This window comes from Channa argus, chromosome 18 (genome assembly GCF_033026475.1).
Source record: "Channa argus isolate prfri chromosome 18, Channa argus male v1.0, whole genome shotgun sequence".
NCBI lineage: Eukaryota > Metazoa > Chordata > Actinopteri > Anabantiformes > Channidae > Channa > Channa argus.
Window position 1 is genome coordinate 18,299,786 of NC_090214.1, and position 10,090 is coordinate 18,309,875.

Genomic DNA, 10,090 nt, shown 5'->3' on the forward strand with positions numbered 1-10,090 from the left:
TATGTTAGTTTTGGGCCACAAATATTAGGTGGCTGTATATTATGTTTTGGACATTTGGTCAAAAAACAAACTACACAAGCAATTTAAAAACATCTCCATGGTATGTTATGTAGTTATTTATGACTTTTTATTAAAGTTCTCGTTCGAATGTTTCTTACATTAACACAGTTATGCTAAATGAATGACCATGACATTACACATTACAAGAATCTTTCTTAATTCAACCATCAAAACAACAACTAAACCGCTGTCTGCTGAGGAAATATTAAACCAAACATTTCATGTAATCATTTGGCCCCAAGCATCACATGGGAAAAAGCAGAGCTGTAATTGGCAATTAAAATAAGCCCTACATACCCATAAATAAGCCAGCCATACAAAACTCAGACTAAAGCCAACGTCACCTGAGGAGCCCAGGCTCACAGACATATTAATGACTTTAAAACTATAATCTGCAGTCTCACTTTCCAGGGGAGCCTCTCTGAACTTTTAACAAACATGTCTAAACATGTAAGCTCTAGCGAGCTGAAACAACTTCATGGCAGTGAGCCAGAAATGAGGTTACTGATGTATTTAGTATTTCAGTGATACTGTGCTGAACATGAAGAAAGTAGAGACTGCATCAGCTGCCTTTATATACTAAGCACACACTTGCAGGTATAGAGAAAACACAAGAAGGTTTTTGGTATTTTCAAGAACACTTGATGTGATCCAAAATATAACTTGCTTTAGTCCTCAAACAAAGCCTGGGGTTTATCATGGTTTTGTTAGTGTGTCCATATTGACCATTCATTCCTAATTAGGTCAGTTCTCAGTAAAGTGTACTGCATTTCCATAAGGTCAGGTTTCTCCCAAGATACTTTTTGTAAAGTTCAAATTTAAAGCAGATTAAGGAGAGATATTCTGACTTTTAATCAGTATTATATAGATGTGTGAAAAAAAAAAAACATGAAAAAAATGACTAAAATCACTCTTAAAAATTACTGCATGGATCCCAGGAACTGGAAGAAGAAGCGTCTCCAGTGGGAGAAGATGACACAAACATATCATGTGATAATTATGTTATACTGGGGCAACACATGGGAGTTGATGAGTGCTGGAGGTTTTAAAATCCTGAAAACGACACAAACTACAATACAACTAAAAGCTGTGTGCTGAAAATTTTAAAATAAAAAACTGTTAAAAAAATAGGGTGCACATAATTTAGATAAGTGCTCCTGTGACTGTTCTATTACCGAATGATTTTCTTTTTTAAATCCTTATTTATTCAGGGTAGTTTCACTGAGAGACTACCTTTCTTTTGCTGCCCTGATTACATACACAGAGCTGTACATACCTAAAAGCTGCCCACCACAGTCCACAGGAACACCTGGGATTAAAGACCTAACTCATGAAGACTACAGTGGTGTTGATTACAGGGGCAGATGGAAATAATGCAATATCTTTTTTTTTGATGGTTTTCTTTTGTTGATACTGTATATATATGACAGAAATATGAAAAAACGAATTTATTAATAACAATCTTGACGCGCTAATTTCCATAGGATATGTTATATAAAACATGAAAAAGTGAATACAGCTATGAAGAACTTCATTAATGAAAGACATGATATACTTCCAGTTTCAGCTCCCTACTTAGAACCCGAAAAAGGAAATAGATGCATTTGCAAAAGTTACATACAAAGTGATACAAAGGATGAGGATGTTGACATCTTCCTCCTGAACAGGGCTCTCTTTCACCCGGAGAAGACTGGGAGCTCATTAAGAGTAATGTTTTTTTGATTTCTCTAGTGCTTTTAATAAGTTCAAGCCTGCGCTTCTGAGAGATAAGATGGAGCACATGGGGGTGGAACAACACCTTACCACCTGGACACTGGATCACCTCACAAACCGACCACAGTATGTGAGGGCTCGTGACTGCGAGTCGGACATGGTTGTCTGCAACACAGGAACCCCACAGGGAAAGGTTCTGGCTCCGTTCCTCTTCACCATCAACACCGCAGTCTTCATGTTCACCTAAACAATAACTGGACTGGACTGATAACACAAATGCCCTTTACAGGAAAGGACAGAACAGACTCCTTCTGCTGAGGAGACTACCGTCTTTAGGAGTGTAAGGAGCACGACTGAAGTCCTTTGACTCTGTGGTGGCCTCAGCCATCTTTTATGGCTTTGTCTGCTGGCGGAGCAGAATCTCTACAGCAGACAGGAAGAGACTGGAAACGTTGATCAGGAAACCTGGGGATGCCCCTGGACACAGTGCAGGAGCTGGGAGAAAGGAGGATGGTAGGCAAGCTATCATCCTTGCTGGAGAACGACTATCACCCCATGTATGATAACGTGACATCTCTGAGCAGCTCCTTCAGTTACAGACTGTTACAGTACATCCTAAGTGCCTGAAGGAGTAATATCGTCTTTTATCCCTGCTGCTGTCGGACTTTTTAACCACAGCTGCTCCCAGTGAACCAATAGTCACTATAATATACATTCCTACTACTGATTATAACACTAAGCAATAACATCTAATGTAGTGCAATTGTTCGTCAGTTTGTTGATTGTATACTTATTTGTACTGTATACTGACCTCTATTGAAATTCTTTCTGTCCCCTCTGTGGGACGAATTAAGGTGTATCTTATCATATCTTATTTGCTTTTAATAGTCTTGCAAGACTTCAACCCCCAAGCAAACTGCAGTTAAAACAAAGGCATTTCCTCTAAATGTTCAGTAATGTGGAAGAACAAACTATGTACTAGTGCATGCAAATGCATTAATAATGCTGGCACTATATAAAGCATAGTACCAGCATAAATGGAACAGACAGTTCATGCTCAGCTTCTAACTGAACCTGTAAATATACTGTGCTTCCTTATTGTCTAAGTGTTGAATTTGCACTACCATTTCCTTTTCATTATGAGCCAACACACCCAACAGAGGTTATTAAATGATCAGGTCACTTAATCACAAAAATAAACACTTTCTTGCTTATGTGTCTAGTTGAGTCACACAGATTGTTTGGGTTTAATTGTTCAGCTTCTAGATTTCTGCCTCTACTATGTGGGTTATCCAGAAAAACTGGAACAAGGTTTATGGAAAAAGATACAGATGATGCCATTTTTTGCTATACTCGGAGGATCATAAGCGGAATTTTCTTCACCTTCATTGTACTGGCGAGACTGACTAAACCACCTGTATGACCAGACATTACTAAGCAAAGCATGTTCACAATTTCCATGGACCCTTTAATAGGCCCTATAATAGGTCACGTCCAAGTCACTATACTGCAGTCTTCCAAATATATCTGTTGTTTTGATTAGGATTTAGCAGTCGATTTTATGCATGCTAAAAAAAAAAAAAAAACAACAGCAAACAGACACACACTTATCAAACTCACCCAGGGGGTCTCCACAGTTTCCTGCCAGGGGGCAGAAGCTCCCGTTTGTTTAGGGGTACAATCCCCACAGCGGCCTGCATAATCGTGATGAACTTCTTAAACTTCATCTTTTAATTCTCCACTACAACAGTGATAACACAGACACTGCACCACTGCATCTGCTACTACAATTTCACCACTCATCATAGAGTAAGGTGCAAAACCAGAAGCAGATTCATCCTCTCCATGCTGCTCATCAAGACTCACGACTTGCTCTTCCTGCCTCAGTGCATCAGTTTCTCCATGACAACGGGCTACAGCTTCAGCACCCGAAGCGGCAAAGGTCTTGTGGTGTGACTCCTATGAGTCCAGTCCCCGACTGCCAAATCTGACAGATGTCGTTTTGGCTTTTTGTGAGTGAGGGACGATAAAAGGAAAACAAATAGCCACGTTCCTGCCAGGCGGTGGGCTGGCCGAGAAGGGATGACAGCACGTCACTCTTACATAATTCTGGAGCTTCTCTGGACATTACACTAATGAAAATGCAAGCTCTGCCACCACTGCTGCTGTGGCTGCTGCTGCTGCTACAGCCGCTGGGATAATTGTGGTACTAAGCCCTGACAGATCATGTATGCTCCCCGCCCCCTTCTCCCATAATCCCACATCCTGGCTTAGACTTCTCGCCATTTACACAGAGACAGACCCACCATCAACATCAGCCGCACACGCCTCTACCAGGGTATCCCTATTTGGAGGTGTATTACTTTCGAAAGTACTAACGATTGTATTTTTTCCTGAAAGCATCAATGTTTAAAAACCAGTCCCTTGCACATTTTCCAGCTTCACAGTCTGTTGCGCTCAGGTTCTTACTGAGGATTTAAAAGCTTGAATCAAAATAAATATAAGATGAGCATGTCCCCCAGTGTAACAGTGGGAGGCAACTGATGTATTTTTAATAATGAAGCTTTGTGGCACTGTAGTATAGTATATAGATAGTAGTCATCCTTTATCCTTTATCCTCTCGCCCAGCTGTTACTGGGCGAGACGCAGGATAGACCCTGGACAGGTCACACAGACAGCAATAAACAGAAAAATACTGAATATCACCTTTAAAAGTCATATTTATAGTAATGTTAAGGCAATGGCACATTCACACAGATTTCTTTTGACGCCATTAACGTACGTTCTGTTAGGACCTGGTGTCTCAACTTTTCAGAATTTGACAGTACAACTCAATGAAAAAAAAAGCCAATGGATATTGTTAATTAAAACACTGTCCAACAAGCCAAAGTGTGAAATGTTAATCTTTGCTCTGCATAATCATATCCATAATTTTGCTCTCTACAAACACAGTCAAGCTTTGGTTCAAGAGGGCCTGGGTTCAACCCCAGTTACATCCCAGTCGAGGGAAAACCCTGTGGAACCTGAGACTCTACTGAGGCAGGAAGAGCAAGTACAAATGACCAACCTTGTCCTTTGATACAACTTGAACCAATTCTCACAGATCCTCTTTGATCTCGCACGCCTTTCACATTCTTGCAATTTTTCTGTAAAGAAACAGTCTTCCTTGCAAATACAGGACTGTTGTCTCAGAGTGGGTCTCAGACAGGGTGTGTATCTCTCTGACTAAGCTTGTTTATTCAACCATTGCTCAAGTTATCAAAATGGGAACATTTATATCAATAGGTACCTTTGTACATTTATTATTAAATGATACTGTAGGTAACATTCTTACAATTTGCATTTTATTGCATATACTTATAGGAAAAGCTGCTACAAATTGAATAGCTCTGGGCCACAAAATATCTTGCTCTGTAAATACAAACATTTGGCAAAATGTTCCAAATATGAAAGATTTGAGACCAAAAAAAGCACTGCGAGAAATTATGTTGAACTTAAGGTCAAGTCTTACAAGATGACACTGCGAGGTCAAATCTGACCTTACACCCTCAAACCCGTATTTCCCCCGACATTGACACTTATACATATTTAGCATATGGTTATAAGTTTTGTTTTAATTAGCTTTTAAAATGCTTCCCCCAACTACTTCCCCTTGATAAGGAGAACACACTCATGCCATAGCACCACACAGATTAAATGTCAGTTTCTTGATGTCCCCGAGTCACCAGCTGACAGCAGGCTTCTATGTCCTTATTGGTTTGAAATTAATAAATAGATAAATAATCTCTATGGTCTCTTGTTGAGCTGCCAGCCAATGCAAACTCTGGACAGGATTTATATTCCAGCAGCTTGTATGTCTGGATTACAGCTCTGGATGGTCGTGCCATGTGAGCTGCTGCAAATTTCAGCGAGCAGCAGAAATACCTCAGCACTCCAAGGGGGGCTGAAAATACCAGGAGCACAGTGGGGGGAGACACAGAAATAACAATCATCTATTTTTAAAAACGCTGTGTAACAACATCACAAAGGAGAGGGAAGACAAAGAAGGAGAGGGTTCCTTCTTTGTCAGTCGAGGCCATATTAGAAGCCTTGTAACTGTAGACTGGACTGAACTATTATACTCTGCACAATTCATGCAGCAGCATGAGATTCATAGGCAGTTTCATCATAATCCATAAGCAAACTCAAACTCATCCAAACATAAAGGTGTGTATTTGTGTGGAAGAATACCAAGGCCACATCAGCAAATATGTCCCAAAAAATAAAATAAAGGGCACAATGATGGACACCTGGTGCTCGATGAATGAAAATGCAAGCACTTATTCTGAAAATCAGACAAGTACAAAATGGCATCATATTGCATTTAGTTGTCTGTAGACAATAATTAGTTTAACTGTAGTTAACCATTTTTTTATTAGTCACACATATATTTCACACACTGGATCAGTATGACTGTTAATGCTAACCTCATTATCGGGTATTGACAAAACAGGAGAAACACATATTAAAGGAATATTCTAGCATTTTCAGAAAATCGGTTTCTTTTTCTCTGAGAACTGATTAGAAGATTGACACCTTGGTAAGATCCAAACAATAAATAAGTAAGAAGCTGGCCAGCTGACACTATGCCTAGCACAACGAGTGGAAACAGGGAAAACAGCTTGCCTGACAACTAAATCCACCTACCTGCTGGGAAAGGCAAACCAAGTTAGTGACTAACTGGTGAGGAAACAGAACTTTGAAGGAGAGTGACTATTCAACTCTTCATGCAGAGACAAACTGCTGAATGTGGGCAATCGTCAGTCTTGGCTGACTAATCTTATGTATTAGAACATGGCTTCCACTGGACATTCTGCATTTCTCCACAGACATTCACAAGATCTACTGCTCTCATTAATTGCGGTAGCTTTTAAGATTTTGTTTGTTTTGTTTTTTTTTTGCTCCTCTGGTGTTGCATTTCATTAATTATAATATATATTATACCAACATTATATCCATCTTATACTCAACTATACTAGCTGATGTTACACATTAACACTTTGTTATCTCAAAGGCAAAATGCAATTAAAAAATAAAAATACACTATCACATCTATATTTATGCATTTAGGAATGTTAGATGTTTCTTTCTCTGTGTTCAAACCTGCATCAAACCTGCAGGCTTGGGTTTTTACTTATTGAAAAGGCTCAAAATTTAATCATCAATGAAGTCCTCCAGCTCCAATGGAGCTGGAGTTTATTTTTGGCTGTCTTAATGTTTTACATAAGGGCCAGTGAAACAAACTGCTTGTCACTTGACCATGTGCTGGAGTAGCCTGTGGTGCTGCATTATTAAATCCTAAGGCTATTATGCAATGCCCATATGCAATGCATGTGCAAGCCAGATGGAGGGACACATGCCACTCACAAATCTGTGATGAGTGCGAAGGGAGAGGGGGACAGAGATGGACAGACAGGCAGGGAGAAACAAACAGAGTGTGCACGTGCCCTCAGCTGTTATTATCTGCTTTATCACGGAATATGATGTGATCTGAAGAAAAATCTCAAACTCAAAACTTTCCATATTGCTTTCTGTGAACAAAACAAAAAACATAGTGCAGCTTGACAGGAAACCAAAGCCTGTTCTCGCTGCTGAGATGCAACAGTGAAACTGATCCTGTAGTTGTGCACACTGGCTCACTGGTGTGACTTACTGCAACACTTGATCGAACACAGTTTTCACATGTACCTTTTTAGGGTCAGTCAATGGGAAATGGCATGTCTACTGTTTCTAGGAATTTGGGAGCTTTAACGAACCGAAAGGAACATCTACTGAACACATGTCCCATATGGTGAGTTTCTGAACACTGATTCTGATATGTGGTGGGGTCAATAGCAAACCAGACATTAGGACCAAGTCCTTTATATTACTATGCATTCATCCATTACCACACAGTTAGAGTAAAAGCATTTTGAGATTCCGTGTCTTACTTAGACACTACTACTCAATAGAATTCAAATAGCTTAACTATTTTACCTATAACAGTATTATTAATGTCTGTGCATTCAAGTCAAAATAGCTACAGGCCATTAGATTCTGGAAAAAATAGCCTAACACTTAAATTAGTGTATAGAAAGTATAAACCATTTTTTAAAAGCATGTCACAGATGGAAAGACAATGTGCAGGGCAAATTTGTACTTGAATATCTCTATATAATGAAAACAAATACATACATGCAAGTAATAAAAGCACTCTGTCCACCCTATTTACATCACAGTGAGTAGCCTTTCAAGTCTGCCTGTAGAACAGTCATCCACGAACCACAGGGTCAGTAGTTCAAGTCCCAGTCTTCCTGGGTACATGTTAAAAGTGTCTTTGGGCAAGACACTGAACCCAACAGTTGTCCCTAGTGTCTGCTACTTGCTTGCAAGTTGCTTTAGATAAAAGTGCCTGCTAAATTAATATTTTTTATATTGTAGCCGAAAAAACACATCCAAATGATCAACATCCGTCTGAAATCCTTCATAACCACTGATGCATTACTATATCCAATAAACTAGCAGCTGTTAATCTCTGAACTGTGATAAATTTAACTGCTCAAACACACACACACACACACACACACACACACACACACACACACACACACACACACACAAATAATTCCTAGCCTACATTACAGCCACTCTCTTTCTTCCTCACGTATGAACACAAAGCAGACACACAAGCAGCAGCCCTGAGGCCTGGACACAGAGCAGAGGTCCCCACTGGAGTCTGGCTGAACTCAGGCTAAAAGCGACAGTAAGAGACTGACAGCCATCTGGAAAATGATAGAGATAATATTTAAAGGGCTAAAGCTGCACGATAAAACTGATTTCCACGGAGAGCTGCACAGTGACCTAATACGGCAGCGGGCGCAGCGAAACACGGTGAAAACGTGTCGACATTCAGGATCTACTTACCAGGTGAAACGCTCGTCTTTTTCCTGTCTTTATGTCCCCGCAGCGGAATTATCCCAAAAAAATCGCCTATCAAACGGCGGCACAGGACGGTCAAGGGGTTATCTTGGTGAATATTTGGTGGAGTTTTTTTGATTTCTTCAGGTCTCCAAGTGATTTCCTGGTTCTCGCAGGTATGTGGGCGTGGTTTCGAAACTGCAGGTGTGCAGGGTTACAGCCTGTATCGTCACGTGACCCTCTCTGTGTGTAAGTGCGGAGGTGGTTTCGTTCTCCTGAGTCACCCTGTCACCGAATGACTCAGTTTACCGGGGACCAATTAAACTGTTACAAATTATGACCAGAAAACTAAATTATGTTGGTGAATTCTGATAAGATATTAGATTCAGTAATTAGTTGTAATTTAGTCTGTAACTAAACTATCCATAATTCCATCATCCACCCATCATCCACCTGTCAGTCTTCCTCATCAGATGGAGTTACCATGGAGATAAGGCTTGGCTTGGCTTGATCTTTATATCATATCAAACACAACTCAATAAAGAAAAACCCAGACAACTGGGCAACACATCTACCTTTTTACTGTGTAAACTACATACTGTGTATGGATTTTTGCAATTTTGTGATTATTTTTCATTTATCTAAACTTGTTATTGATATTGAGTGTATTTAGTTACAACTCTGTTGGGATGTAATAGAGACACCACGTTTCTCTTTATTTTGTTAATTACTTCACTGTTTAAATTTTAATTTAGGTTCCTTTCCCATTATTCAATATACTCATGATAAGGACAACCATATTCATCAAGTACATGGTTTCATCTCAGGACACGTGTATTTTACTGTTTGCTCCTCCTAGCATACACGCACTTAGTAAAAAAACAACCCAGACTGATTTAATTCCTGTTTGCCTGGTTGAACCTTTTCAGATTAAGACCCTCTGGCATGTCTGATGCTGAAAAACATGAAATCCTATTAAAAGCTGTTAATCCTTTATACGATTTGTCATTGTCAGAATGAAACACAGGTCAGTGCTGAGAGGTGAATAAACATCCTCACAACAGACAACATGTCATGAGGAAATTTAGTGAAATCCAAGATGACAGACAAACACATATACAGAGCAAATTCATACTAGTCAAATATACTCTGTATATATATTCTAGATATTTGTTTACAGTAACAAAGTTAAAAGTTTTACAAAATGTCAGTTAATGACTAAAATTATTCATTTTTCACCTCTGGAAAATGTTTTCATCTAGGTCAGATTAACCTAAATCCTAAACCTTCAGTGTTGTCATTAAAACCATCAGTGGGAGAACAGCCATATAACCTTACTGCACAACAGAAATTAAGTTTACTTTAAAGTTTTATCCACTCA

The 10,090-nt window shown here is 39.4% G+C and overlaps 1 protein-coding gene across 3 annotated transcripts in view; it reads right to left on the reverse strand.

Moving 5' to 3' along the window:
- Positions 1 to 8,898, reverse strand: part of tjp2a (tight junction protein 2a (zona occludens 2)) — a 35,026-nt gene extending 26,128 nt beyond the window's left edge. For all 3 annotated transcript variants that reach the window (XM_067483188.1, XM_067483187.1, XM_067483185.1), the window contains exon 1: positions 8,716 to 8,898. The gene's annotated coding sequence lies outside the window, so the exon portion shown is untranslated. The remainder of the gene's footprint in view (positions 1 to 8,715) is intronic.
- Positions 8,899 to 10,090: the final 1,192 nt, after the last annotated feature.